Source organism: Tenrec ecaudatus, chromosome 1, assembly GCF_050624435.1.
Source record: "Tenrec ecaudatus isolate mTenEca1 chromosome 1, mTenEca1.hap1, whole genome shotgun sequence".
NCBI lineage: Eukaryota > Metazoa > Chordata > Mammalia > Afrosoricida > Tenrecidae > Tenrec > Tenrec ecaudatus.
This window is the reverse complement of record NC_134530.1, coordinates 237,179,834-237,195,091: the sequence shown is the minus strand read 5'-3', so window position 1 is coordinate 237,195,091 and position 15,258 is coordinate 237,179,834. Positions and strand designations below refer to the sequence as shown.

Sequence of the window (15,258 nt, the reverse complement as noted above, 5' to 3'; positions counted from 1 at the left end):
CCACTTCTGGTACCCTAGTGTTGCAGCCTTAGCTGCTTAACAGGAAAGTTGGTGGTGCTAGCCCACCCGTAATTCTGCTTGACGAAGACTTGGTGACCTGCGCCCTTCAAGATTTCAGCCTAGAAGCCTGATGGGGTCGTGCTACTCACTCACAGTGGGGCTGATGTCCACTGGAATCCGCTGGGGCAACATTTTGACATAGTAGCTATTTGAGGAAGATGGGAAACAAGTGAAAGAATCTTCAAGGAAATTAATGGAGCCCAGTGTTTCCTCCCTCTTGTATTGTTGGCTGTATCACCCCCTCCAAGCTTCTGTGGTCCTTGGAACACATCCTTCCTTCTGGAGCACTTTCCCTGTCCCTCAGAGGCTACTGACTATTGTGTGAATCTGGGAGGACTAGACAACCAAATTCATAGACACTCCTGTGTGTAAACAACAGCCCTTTATATAAAAGAGCAATTAATTGTGTATTGAGAAAACATCCCAGACCAGTCCAGATTAAGTCCATAAGCCCAATATTAGCCCATATGTCTGATACCAATCTATAAAATCCTCTTTAGACTCATGCAACACATGCAATGACAGTGAATTCAGGAAGATGACAGGGCAGTGGGTAGAAAGTTTTGTGCATCCAGTGGTGGTAAGAGTGTCTAAGAGCTGGTGTGGGTCTCCACGTGGCTCTTTAGCTCCAGGGCTCTAGCATAGCTCCATGTGTCTTGTCATCAGGAAGATGAAGCAGGGAGTGAGTGTGTCCCACCTCCAGAGAGCTATTTTTATCTCAGTAGCTCCTCCAAATGAGGTCATCATGCAGCGACCTGATTGACAGGCTAAACTCCACCCGTTCACTCTTAACAGTGTCAAGTTAGCATCAGATTATGTAACTACCACAACTATTTTCTTCAGAGAAGAACAATATTACATTTTTGTATCTATCCATTACGGACAGTTTATTTTATTTTAATTTCTATACCTAAATTGTGGAAAACAAAAAACTCACTGCCATAAAATGGACTCCTTCACATTGGTGGCCTTGTAGAAAGCCACCCATAAAGGGCTGCAAGCAGGAAAGAAAAAGTGCTTCGGAAGATAGACGTCATTTTTATCATCTCGGTTTACACTATGTCACTGCATTTGTGTTGATTCTCACACCTACTGACCCGATAGGACAGAGGAGACCTGCCGCTGTGAGTTTCCAAGGCTGGAAATATCTATGGGTGCCGGCCTCATCTTTGTCCCAAGAAGCCGCTGACTCTGCTTTAGACTAGAGATCAGTAAACAGAGGCCAGTGGACTGCACCACAACTTTCCCTGCTTTTTCCAAGGGTCGTGATGGCTAAAGCTATTTGGGGGTTACTATGCCAGAGTTGAGGAGTCAGGATGGCCAGAAATACTCACTTTCTGCCTTTCCTAGAGAAGTTTGCCAACTCCCTGCCTGCCATTGCTGGAAGCGGCCATGCAGGCACTGTCAGCTAGTCAGTGGGCCACCTGCGAGGGCAATGCTTGAAATCCACTGGGAGAAAGCTGAGGTTATCTGCCCTCAAAAAGCTTTCTCGTCTCGGAAACCTGACTTAGACCTCACTGAGGCAGACTCAACTAGATGGCAGTGGGATTGTTGTGTGTTTTGTCATCTCGGTTGTGAAGGAGTGGGAGCCTGCAGGCCCTCCGGCCCTGGACAGCCATCAAACAGGATGCTCCCCATCTCCCAGCTCAGGTTTCAGCTCTCTTTCCCCTTCTTGTCCTCCTTCCCCAGGAATGCCAGGCACCTCTCTGCAGGCCCAGCCCCAGTAACTGGTTCAGGGTCAAGTACAGATACCATTTCAGAGAGGAGACACTCCGGCACGTGCGGTACATGTCAGGAGAGTCGGCGTTTGCCCTGGGCTTCCCTCGTTTGACCCCCCTGACAGCTGGCTGTCCTCATGGATTCCCCTGACTCTTGGAACATCACAGTTTCTTTCGTGAATAGGCCCATGGCGCAGGGTTTTTCTTTTTTTGAGGGGTGCGTGGGGCTGGTCTATTGAGGCAGCCCCTGGGCCTCTGCCTTTTGAAACTGCTAAACCATGGCCAAGAGAAATTCTCTGGCTACTCTGTTTATCCTGACAACCAGCCCCTGGTCACTTCCTGAGTCCCTCTGCCGCTGTCTCCTGCTTTGTGAAACCTTTCCCAACTATAGTTCCCACCCCACCCAAACTCACTGCCCTCCAATGGATTCCAACACAAAGCGTCCCTCCAGGACAGGGTAGAACTGTCCCCTGGGTGTCTGAGACAGCCAGTCCTTAGGAGGATAGGAAACCTCACCGCCTTTGTCCTGTAGAGTGACTGCTGGGTTTTCCCCTGCTGGCCCTTCTGTTAGGACGTAGTCCCGTAGGTAACCCCCTTACCCCTCCCCCCCCACCCCCACTCTAGTTACTCTAGTTATGGTTGGGTCTCACCGCACACCTGTGGCCAGCAGTCTGCTGCGCATGCTGAATGCACGATCTCATTTCATACTCTCCGCAGCCCCGTGAGGTCGCGCTTCCAATTACACATCCTTATTTCAGACACGAAGGCAATACCTTTTGGGTTAAAAACCCTTGCCACAATGATCCCGAAAGTGAGCGACTTAAGATGTGACCCAGGTGGGAACCTGCGTGTTAGCTCAAAAGCGCTATGGGATACTGCCTCCTACGGTTTGAAGAAGGGCAGCGGTGTTCCCATGATAAAATCCTCACCTTCCAGATCCGAGTCTTGCCTAACATGTCTCAAGCACAGCCACTGCCAGTCAAGGTTTCTGGGACTCTGCGGTAGTGGTTGCGCACAGGGCTGGGCAGTGAACCACAAGGTCAATTGTTCAAAAGCACCAGCTGCTCCACAGGAGGAAGAGGAGGCTGTCTAGTCTCATAAAGAGTTACAGCCTCGGAAACCCAGCAGGGCAGTTCTAGCCTGCCCTATGTAATGCCAGACTGTGAGTCAGAGTCAACATGATGGTATTGAGCAGGTTTTAGCTGAGCTTCCCGGCTTAGAGCAGGAAGAGTAGTCGGGTGATCTACTTGAGAAAAACCTACCACTGAACACTCCGTGGATCCCAACTGTCTGCTCTTGTCATGCACATGAATTGGGACCTGGCGCACAGCAGCTGATAGCAGTGTGAATGCAGCAGATCAATTACTGTCAGTTGCTGTGTCATGGAGGACTTCCCCCAAGTCCAAGTTAACTTTGCAGGAGGTGCGTGTTCCTGAAGCACATGCGCTTGACCTCACAGGCAGAACGTAATGCCTGCTAGTGTTTTCTGATACAGTTTGGCACACACTAGAAGCAGTCAGTAACAAGAACCCTTATGGACAACATCGGGACAAAAGCTATCCTTGGGTTCGCTTTCTTTAAAGTACAAGGAGAATCTCAAGACTCATGTGACGTGGAACACCTTTGCAAGAGTCGGCTCATTTCGGAATGTTCCAGATCCCTCTGCACTTTTCATGTGGACTTATGTCCAGTCTAGAACCATTAAACTTTCACCAAACATACAATATCAACACAGGTTTTTTTCTTTGAATTATTTGTTTTAAAACATAAATAGGTAAAATGGGAGTAGTGATACCAAGAGGGTAGGGGGAAGATGGGTCAGGAGGGAGAGAAAAGAGGGAACTGATCGCAATAAACAATGTTTAACACCACCCCACAAAGGAGGTGAACAACAGAAACGTGGGTGGATTCTGAAAACAGTCAATGTGGGGGTTAGGGTTGTGGCAGGAGTCACCTTTGAATTCTGTCATGAGCCCACTGTGACCTGATTCCAGCACTACCTCCCTGCCAGCTTGTTGATTCCAAGTCAGAGGGACCCTTTAGGACAGTGTATAAACTGCTCAGTAGGATTTTTGGCATTGTAAATCTTTATAGGAGCAGACAGCCTCATCTGTCTCTTGGAGTTGTTACTTATGGAGTTGAACTTCTGACCTTGTGGTTAACAGCCCAAAGGATAGCCTCACAGGGCCCCCAGAACTCCTCCCCTGTACTATAGGAGTTTAAAAATGGAGGAAGAATGGCTGTACACAGCACATAGGGCATGTTTTCTACACCGCAGCACATCAGTTGCCTTTTCCATGAAGATACCATCATGTCAAAGCTGAATACATCGTGTTTCTCCATGCACTGGGGGTGCTTTTCTGTTCCCCCTCATTTTTGTTAATGCATATATATATATATATATATATATATTTACATAAGTACTACTTCCCTTTTGGTGCATGTCAGAAAACCTCCTCTTCAGTTTTGGATTGTCGTTTTCCCCCCATCATGAACAATGGTATTATTTTGGGATTGTTAACATGCATTGTGTACAACCTGACACCTGTTGCTTTGGTGACAACGGTCTGTTTGGTTTCTGTGGAATTAAACTGGCCACAAACCATACTGGTATGGAGACAAGCCGGGGGTTTCTCTTGGAGGTGTTGAGAGATTCTGTTTTCTAAAAGCAACCCTATCCGCTCCCACACCTGCCTTTGCACCGTCAGCCTGACAACAGCAGAAGACAATGCCAAGAGTCAGCCTCATCCCATCACTCCCAGGCTTGTACGCTGGGCATCACAATGGCTTTACTAGCCAGCAGCAAAAGCCATAGCAGTGACGGAATGCGGCATTGCAGAAGATAGGACTTACTTAAAAAAAAAAATTCTACTCTAAACATTCAACGAATCCCTAGGGTTCTCAGGTCTTAAATCTTTACGGTAACAGAGCCTCATCGCTAGCCCATGGAGTGTTTGGTGGGTGTGAGCTACTCAATAAAGTTTAACTGATTGTACCAAGAGGGCTTTTTTCCCCTTTAATCATTTTACTGGGGGCCAAGAGAGCTTCCTGTGGTTCCCGTTAAGTTACCTCAAGCATCTCATCTGAAAATTGGGCACATAGAGATGAGAGTTTCATAAATTTTATGTAATAATTCCATTTCTCCCCTCTCCCCCCAACTTTTTGAAATCCCCTTGTGTATCTTAGAATAGTGTCTGGCACACTCACTGTTTTTGAATTCTATGTGCTAAGTTCTTGATACAAAAATTTTAATGGGTACATTTTTAAAACAGTGGACTAGATGCCAGGCTATCTTGGTTTTAGTCTAATTTCTGCAATTAAAAACAAAAATCAGTAGCCTTGAGTCATTTTCCCTTAGTGGGACCTTATGTATGGCAAAGCTCCCGTGGGATTTTAATGACTGATTGCTCAGAATTGATGACCAAGCCTACCTTTGAAGGTGCTTCTGGGTGGATTTGAATCTCTAGCCTTTCCATGAGCTTTGTTAATACTGCCCAGGGGTTACTTCTGTGTCCCTGAAACCTAATCTCTCATAAATCTGTGTTACTTTCTACATGAGATATATTTTATATGACTGTTTGTTTGTTTTAGTTTGTTTCTACTTTGTTTTTTAAATGAATATTTTTGGGCCAGACATTAAAGTCAGGTAATGAAGAATTAAACCAAAACAAAACTCACTGCTATTGAATCAGTTCCAACTCAGGACAAGGTAGAATTGCCCTTGTGGGTTTGTGAGATTGCAGTTCCTTACGGGAGTATAATGCTTTATCTTTTTTTTCTGCAGAGCATCTGGGAGTTTCAAACTAACAACCTTACAGTTAGCAGCTCAACGCATAACCACTACTCCACCAGGGCTCAAATGGGCACATGATGAGCCACTCAGTTTACTAGACACTGTTGGGCACAGGGGTTTCTGAGGGCTCTTGCCTTTAAGGAATATATGGGTGGGAGAGAAAGTGGACAAGTGGAATTAGGCCCTGAATACAATATCTTTATTGATAACAGAAGGATTTGGAGAAGCAGGAGATGAATGTGTAAAGTCAGAAACCCTCTTGGCTAGATTGTGTGTGGCCTCTGATGAAATGATTGTGTGCATGCAGATACCCAGCAGGGGTAGGGGGCAGAACCCTGCTTTCTAGGAATGTCATTCAAGCGCCAGACGGTGGGTGGCCTTGGGACAGTGGTAGACATGGACCTAGAACTGTGACTAGGATAAGATTCTGAAGAACCTTTCAAATGTTCTACTTTCAGTTAGAATTCTATCAAGCCCAGTGATAGTCGTTTATACTTTCCAATTTAATGGCAGGGAATATTCACGAGGAGATGTGGTGGATGATGGGGGATTTACCTCTTGGGCAGCTTGGTGCTTTCAAAGAGACTACGTCTTTGAGTTACTGTTTCCCTTCCACCCTCCGTTTCTGCCAAACACAGCTGTGTGCTCTGAAGTGTGCTCTGAAGTGGCTGGCAGCGCCGAACTCTCCCCCTCTTCAAGTGGACGGCAGGTTCATTTGAACCACAATGTTTCACGCCTTCTGCATACATCGGCGCGAGCTTGATTTTTCTGATAACCGCGGTTGAGGACTTCAGGTCATAGGTCAAGCTATATAACAATCATTGGGACTCTCTCCAGTGTCTGAACCTTTTCTTTACAGAGGGGGAAAACAAAGTATGTGTGATTTTTAAACTGAATTAAGACTCGCCCGAGTACGAACTGTTTACACAGCAAACGATAGGCAATAGTAATCCCTTTATTTCCTGTAATTACTACAGCGTTGTAAGGCAGGTGTGATTAGTCCTCTTTTTAGGTTAGGGAAACTGCAGCCAATAAAGGGAAAGTAACTAGTTCAAGTTCACACAGCAAATAGATGGCAGAGCTGGCATTTTCACCTCGGACTCCCACTTTTCTCACTCTCTTCCTGCCGTGCTTCCCTTTCATTTTCAGATGTTTTCTTGGCTGTTATGCGAACCCGATATGGCACACAACAGCAAGAGCAATAGACACATTGTGGGCATGCATTAGATACAGGTGGACCTGCGGTAGACACATAAGAATTGTCACTTTTTCACAGAGTCTAGTATATGCTCAGCAAGTAGCTGTGGAGTTCAAAGAGTGGGACTAGCCAAGCTTACAAAATTGAGACGGAGGCAAGGCATCTTGTCTGAATTTCCGCTGTAAAAAAATCAAGTGGAATGACTCCCCCATCTGGGGTTGCTCTAGGTAGAATGGACCCTAGAATGGACTGAGTTTTATGGAGTCCCTGGTTGGTGCAACCCTTGATGCACTTGCTGCTAATTGAAACATTGCAGGTTCAAGTCCCCCTGCAGGTGATTGAAAGAACAAGGTGTCTGGCAATCTGCTTCGGAAAAACAGCCCCTGAAAATGCTAGAGAACATGTTCTTCCGACAAACAGGAAGTCACGTGAGCCACATTGGAGAAGTGATTCTGGTGGCATTTCTAAAGGAAGTAGTAGAACGTGTTTGTTGCAGTCTCTCGACAGTCACAGTTTCCCAGAGAACAGTTGGAAATCCAACTGTGGTTGTATTATTTGAGAAAAGTAGCCCCCCCCTGACTTTTATGTACCTTGATTTCACGACCATGTTTCTACAGACAACACCTTATTACTCTCTATTAGACAACTCCAGCTGTAAAAACCACAAAAACCAAACCACTTGCTATCAAGTCCCTTCCAAGCCCCCTATGGTTTGGCAGGCCCTCTGGGAGTAGGCCGTCTCATCTGTCTGTTACAGTGACTGGTTGGTCAAACCAACCTTGTGGGGAGCAGATATGCCACCTGGGCTCCTCGATTCTAACTTTAGGGGGTATTATTTTCCATCTATCTTTCACATGTGTCAAGACACGCTTAATGAAATAGAGCATTCGGCTAGGAAATACCTGAATCATTGTCAACAGTGGCTCTGCTCTTCCACGGAGAAGATGCCTTCTGACCTGCAGTGAGCAGGAAGGGGGAGTTATAACTCTGGAGAGTCGGCAAAGCCTGTCCTGCACAGCGAAAGATACAAAGTCTGCTGGTTCAATGATAGCTTTTCTTTCTTTGTGTCTTTTTTGTTTAAGGTTTTAGGATATTTCACATGAAATACATCAGATTATTGCCTACATGTTTTTAATGCCCTGTAATTGTGGGCTGAGGCAAATACCGTCATTTTAAAATCACTTCATGTTGAAAAACAATTGGATCAACCCCACTTGGGCTGCCCTGGGGGTCACCTCCGGCCATTCGGTTGTATCAATAAAGTGAAAACCGTTCTGAGATGGATACGGTGCTTTTCAGTGGACTTCCCAGAGATGATGTCTGCACGTGGAGAGAGTCGGGCCCTCTGGGCAGCCGCATGGCTACTGGGGGGGAGCCAGAGCAGCGGGAGCAAAGACCTGACATAGTTTTATTTTGAGATGCCACACTAATAGACATCATTCAGCCCTTTCACTGGCAAAGTGTAAAAAGTCCATTAAGTGACTGAAAGGAATGTACAAATTATCCACGGGCACTTCAGGCTGGAGGTTTACACACACCCTGTTATTCTATCCGCCAGCTAGCTGCAAGATTCTATTAAGCGGTAAGTGAGAAAATGATATTGCCTGCAAACTAATTGTACAAAAGACTCTGAAATAAGTAATCAAGAGACCAGGACTTTCTGAAAAGCTGCCAGGAGATATTATAAATTGCCCTCTCGTTCTTGTCAGCCCGGTTTACAAACCCGGAGCGTCCCCGTTGCTTCGCCTCCCTCTGCAGCAGACAGAGCTCACTTCCGCAGCGAGGGACAAAACTGGGAACATTCCAGCCGTGCCATCAGTAGCTGCCCAGTTCAGTCCCTGGTGCCATCTCACAAATTTGCCCCAGACAATGACAAGCTATAGCCCAAGAAAGGTCCCTGTGTGAAATGAGACTCGTAGGCTGCGAACAATAACTTCTACACTCTCCAGAACGACCGTCCACTGTCAGCATTCCGAGCGCCTGGGATTGCTTTTGGACATCTTTTTCCTCTATTTCCACTCTGAGTGAATTGAAGGAAAGCAAGTTCCCCTTGGAGAGCCCACCGTCCACGGGGAGTCATGCCTTTGAACCATTACCAAAATAGATGTAACATTGCCACTCGGCTGTGGGGCGCAGCACATTTTTAGGATGAAATGCTTTCTTTACTGGATAGAAAAGAGCGCCAGGGAAGGTTTTTCAAGGGCAGAATCTCTGTAGACTCTCGCATGGATCAAAGGCTTTGTTGGGTGGGCGATCATAGCCAACAAGAAGGAGCTAAGTTAACTCCCTGGGAGGGCTTGGAAATTAGAGAGGCTTTCCTCCAGCAAATGAATGCTTTAGAATGCCGTTGATTTGTTTTCCACGATAAAACCCTGTGTTACTTGGTGAAACCAAGGTTATCATACATATGTGTCAAGACAAATTTACTGAAATAGAACATTAGGCACCAGGGTACCCAACACATTGTAAACACGTTCTCTCCTCTCAAACTGAGCCTGGCAGTATATTATTGGGGCAAACGCTTAGGACCACGAAACTTCCCTTCCATTTACAGTGAAAATATTAGCCCGCTCTTGTGTTCCCTGTAGTTTTGAGAAGATTCCGTTTTCCTCAGACAGCCTTTGTGTGGCTGCCAATGTGTTCACATGCACTACGGTTCTGCGTCGTGTATTACAGCACCTGCTAAGTTTGTTTGGTGTTTGTGTACATGTCCTGTCCCTTCGATACAGTTTATCGAGCTGCCAACCATGGTCATCTTAAAGGCAGACAGTCCAAACCCCCAGCAGAAGAAAGCCCTGAACATTGGCTGCTGTAAAAGCGTTAGCCAAGAAAACCCTTGGGGAAGCTCCAGTCAGTAATGTATGAGGTGTCAGGAGTCAGAATTGACTCAGTGGCACCGGTCTGGTTCGCCTCTTCCACAAGACTGTGGACATCTCATACACAGGGACCACCTACCTGTCTTTATCCCCACCCAGAGATGACAACAAACATCCCAGCAAGTGATAGGAAAAAAAAAATCATCGATAAGCTCTGAGGATTCCGCAGTCAATAAAATAGAGCCCCACCTAAGGCACCAAGCTTTTCTTACCCCCTAAATTGTTATCTTTTCTAAAGATACTGGCTTTTAATCTTTTTATGGTGAATTGGTTTAGAGAGCAAGTCAGTGGGTATACATTCAGCAGTCCAAACACATTTTGGTCACTTAGGTCACTTATGTCCTTTCTTCCCATGTACCCGTTTCAAGCCCCTGCATTTTTTACCCTTCTGAACTTGGTCTTTGGTCAATGCTGCCCATTTGATCTCAACGTTTCTAAGGTGTGTGTATTGCACTAGTGTTTTTTTTTTTGCTGTTTAATGAGCTTGTATATTTTCAGGCTGACATTTGAGTAGTGGGGTGGGGTTGAGGGGTGGAGTTAAGTTCAGGCCAGAAGGGTGACTAACGGCCCTGGTCTAGGCGTTCCCACCAGTCTGCAACCAACTAGTAAGCCTGGCCTCTTAGGATCCTGGGTTTGTTCCACACTTTTTGCCTGTTCTTTTGGGGAACTTTCCTTTTGAAAGAATCTAAGACATCACTCTTAAAAAATAAAAAAACAAAGAGTCCCTGTCTACGTGTGTCTTTGTCAATGATGCGTGATCAGAAAGGAAGCCGGAGTGGTCCTTATGTGTGATCGACTACTCTCACGTAGCCCTTGGACAGCCTAGCCTGTGTTTAAAGAAGAAATTAAAAAGCATCTTCTATTGAAGAGCCCTTCCTAGATTCAGCTCCTCTTACTGAAGCATAGTTTCTCCCATTGTGACTCTGTTTCTTAGAGCACTCATTTTGTAAATAATAAAGGCATTAGAACGAGACAAAAATAAACAAATAGCTCCGATCTTTCAGTGCCTCCTATTGCATTTTCAAGTTTTGTTTTCCCTTGATTCTTTCCCTTTCAGATCAAAATGTACTTTTATTCACTTTAAAGCATCCTACAGCTTTTCTCTCTCTCTTTTTTACCCTTTGCTACACAGAAGCCTTTGTATTATTTTTGGTTTTGCCCTTGATTATCGCTCTTTCTTTTGTCCGACGCTTCCCTTTTTGTCAAAGCTACTTCTCGAGGCTTTGAAAATTAATTAGCTTCCCTTCTACTTAAAACATATTTTATGTGTTGGAGAAACTACACAGCAGACCCTTTTCCCATTAATGCCGACACCGAGTGCATCCTTTCCTCTGTCACCGCTCACGCCACCTTTCCTCAAGTTCTGTCACTGCCATTGACTTCAGCCCTCAGCCCTGCCCCTCCGACTTAGCTACCAGTCAGATGGAGGCGCTTTTTTTTTGGACGCAGCACTCGGTGCTCCAGGGTGACAGTCTTTACCTTTTGAGCTAAACGCTTACTTAGTATTAAAGCTACTTCAGGAGGTACTATGGATTCAGGGTTTAAATTGGTTTGTGGACCGGCTTTCCTAGTGTCCTTCGTATGGTTTCTTAGTGAGGCATTCAGTGCCTCCACCCATGTGAAGTTGCCGCATTACAGCACAGTAACCAATGACCTGAAGACAGGAGACAATGGCGTGGGGGCACATCTGACCTCCTTTGGTAAATCCAGCTCCTTACCAGCCCCAGGCCCATTGCTGTAAAGCGGAAGTCAGACATAGCCCCACCCCACCCTTTTGTAAACAGAAAACACTGCTTTCATAGAAACTTAGTCACCTTTGTAAACAAAACACTTGCCTTGAAAGACTAGAAATTTCCCTATCCTTAAAAATTAAAAGTTAGGAAAGCACCTATCAGTTTCAGATAACACACATCTCATAAAGTGCAATCTTAATGGTTATACTGTACAATACTAAAATATTAGGCATTTCAAAAGTTTTACCAGTATCTTTCCATATCAAACCTACTTTCCTATTCATCATCACCATCTAGTCCTTATTTTCTTGCCCTAATCCATTACAACTTTACTGGGATTACTCCTTTTCTCAATGAAACACAGTTTTCCTCACACCCACGTGCTAGCTAGCAGCCATACAAAGCACTGGCCAGCACCTTAGTGGGAGTGGTAGTAACGTGTGTGGGGGGGGGTGGGGGGGTTCAGATGGCCTCAAAAGATAGCGAGCACCTTCTCCTGAGCTATTCAAAACCAGGGGAGAGTGCTGCACTCCTGATGGTAATTGTGTGTTTGATTTACATAATGCACATTTCTCTTTACAACAAGTTTTCCATTAATATTCTAAAGAATCAGTGCTGATTTATTCACGGATCTCCCCAAACAATCATTAGGTTCTCAGACCACTTAATAGAAAAATATCCTCAGGCTACCAAATTTAGGATTGAAGCCACACACACACATACAATTATTTTTAGTAAAATAGAGAAATATTTAAATTTACATTATCCTGTTACAATGGACCAAGGATTCAAAATCCACAATTATTCATAAAGGTCCTGCACATCTTCCTCGGAATAATCTGTTTCTCTACAAAGACTTACAGATGTCTCCTTGTCCTTTTAGTGTGCGACAGTTTCGAGGTTCTGCTAGATAGTCCCCGAATCGAGTGCAGAATCAGCCTCTTCATCAGCACTGTCACCTCTCACTGCCTCTAAGCCAACCATTTGTCCCCATGAAGAGCTGAAAACTCATTCCTGACTGTCATCCAAAATCAAGCTCATGGTCTGGTCGCAACTTTTCAGAGTTCCCACATCCATTCGCCTATCAGATTTAATTAATGAGAGAAAACAAGAATGAATCGATGAAAGCAACAGTTCTGTTGAAGTAGTGCTTCAAAGCAAACAGCAAGCACTCCAGGTGCCTGGGAGCGCCAGCGGTAGCAGGCGCCCCCGCCATCCTTTGTGACCTTATTGTGACAGCACCCTCCCATGACACTACTTCTCTGGCTGGAGTCAATAAGCCATTGCAATGGCTACCCAGAACTCACAGTAAACACTCATGACTATGGGGGCTATTAGGGACGTTGGCCGGTCAGTAAAGAGTAAAGATACAGGGGTCAGGAGCCCTCTGCCACTCTGCCTCACTGCCTCCCTGCCTCCTGCTCTCCTTGCTACTACTCTGCTCTGACTCGGTGGGCTCCTTGGCGCTGTCTCAGGGCCTATGAATCCCGGCTTCTGCTACCGCCACCATTTCAGACTGGGATCTTGGACATGCTCCACTGTGACTCTTCTTTCTTTGTGGTCCCAGGATTCTCTCTGCTCCTTCTTCTGAGATGGCTCACTTATACCCAGGGGAAGGGCAAAAGTAATCCATAATCTGTTAGAATCCTCTACATCTTATTTGCATGGTCCCATCCCGTCATTTGGTGGGAGTTGATAGAGTAACGGACAGAAGGATCTTACTAAGAAATTGTACGTCACCACGGGGCGTCAAGACAATACTAAGTTATTACAAATGTTTTGTTTTACATATGTACGGCTTTTTGGGTGGAAGAATATTTTTTTCCTCAAGTATAAGACATGATCTTAGCCCTCCAGAGTCTTCCTATCTGAGGGGGAATGTACCTGTTAAAAAGGTATAGCAAAATGCCGTGCATGAGGAGACAACCTGAAGAGATGGGAACCAAATAATCCTTTCTGCTGGGAGAGCCCGAGGGATGTTCAAGAAAGGTTCAAATGGTGTCTGAGCTGACCACTGAGTCTTGGGACTCAGTTCAAGAAGCAAAGAGGGTCAATGTCTGAAGGAAGTCTGAGGGCATAGTATGTAAGTAAGTCAACAAACAAACAAACAAACAAAAACAGTCACCTGGGAAAGTGCATTTCAGATCGTAATGGTAATATTGCCAGTAAAGTAGAAGAGAGATCGAGGGAGAGTCTCATACGTTAGTCTAATAATTTATATTTAACTCAGGGAGCCATCAGTATCTATTTTTGTTTGTTTTCCACTTTAATTAGGGCAGTGATATGATCGAGGCAGTCATAGGGTGAGGACTATGGTAGTAATCTGCAGGGTGGGTGAGAGTGTAACAGGCTGGAGGCAGAGAGCCGGGTTAGGAGAGAGCTGTGATAATTTAGGTGTGAGATCACATGTGTCTAATTTAAGTTCAAGTCACAAGCATGCTGATACGAAGGATGGGGTTACAATTTTTAAAAGAGAAGAGGAACTCATTTTGAAAGATTGTTCACCTACATTTTTGATGGTAGGTCATTGAGGTAGACATTTTGAGCATTAGGCTAAACAGGCAGGGCAGATGTCGAATCATGCCTTCAGTACTGGAGCAGGAACAAAATGCAGCTTGGTAGTATATCTATCTATCTATCTATCTATGTATCTATGTATCTATCTATCTATCTATCTATCTATCTATCTATCTATCTATCTATCTATCTATCTGGATCTAATAACCATTGTTCATCCTTGCTAAGAGAGCACATGAATGAGTCTTATTTTTAAGTTCCTTCCAGAGAGAGCCGCCTAGACAGGAAGAATCTGGTCATAGAAAGTGCTATGTTCCCCTGGACAGTTACTAGCAACCACAGTCTCAGGATGCCCCGGCCATTTTCAGTGATGGTTAGATGAGGAAGTCAACACAGAAAAGTGGTTCATCGAAAGTTCAGGGTTTTCAATCCATTTATTCGCAGCCATCACCCAGCCAACCTGGTCCCTTGCTTTGTCCTGGTTTTCGCTGAGTGCAGAGCCAACAATATCTTCGAGGAAGGTAACGGCGCATTCTTCTGTCGATGAGATTCACGTTCTTTTATTTAACCTTTTCTTATTCATTGCTTTGGTAAATGCCTGCATGGGAATTCTAGTTTAGTCAAACACTATTGATAGATTTGTCTCGATTTATAACCTACAGACTCCCCCTCACGTACGCATTTCAGGGTGCATACTGAGCCAACAGTCCATCGGTATAAATGGTTGGGTATTCCTTCTTGTTGAATTAACAGTTGCTGAGTGGTTGAGTCTTTGTGCAGTCCTGCAATCCACTAATGTGATATTTAATGAGGAGACATCAGTCTGGAGAAAGGTAGTCAATATAAATCAGTGTTTACAAAGTGTGATTAACTCTGAAATATTTCATCAATGCTGTGGTCCCAGGCAGACTCTATGCTAATTACTAGAACCGGCGCCTGTTTCAGGGGACTTGGATGGGCCCCGAGTATGGCAAACACACAGCAGCAAAATTGCAATTACGCTCCGACCGTCTCTGATGACAATTTATGCGTTTGGTGCGCCGACCTCCCCCTTCCCAAGAGGGCAATAAACAGAATGCATTTTCATTACGATACTAATGCACTTAATCACAGGGGGAAAGGGTTAGGAAGTAACGAAGGACCTCCAAGCGCTGTGTGACAAAGCTGATAGGGCAGAGAGGTTTCATGTTGACGGCAGCTTCTCTACCAGGCAGCCCCACAGCACAGCCACACGCTCCCATTGGCCCTAATTGAAAGAGAGAGAAAAAAGAAAGTTCGGATCTTCTGGCTGCCAATATCGTTTCCGATGTGTAGGTTCTGTTCTACACGACGCAAACCCCGATAATAAGAAAAACTCTTTACC

General features: G+C 45.2%; 1 protein-coding gene across 4 annotated transcripts in view; it reads left to right on the top strand.

The window, feature by feature from the left end:
• The window catches only part of ESRRG (estrogen related receptor gamma), a 256,355-nt gene that overhangs the window by 66,973 nt on the left and 174,124 nt on the right, over positions 1–15,258 (top strand). The window lies entirely within an intron of this gene.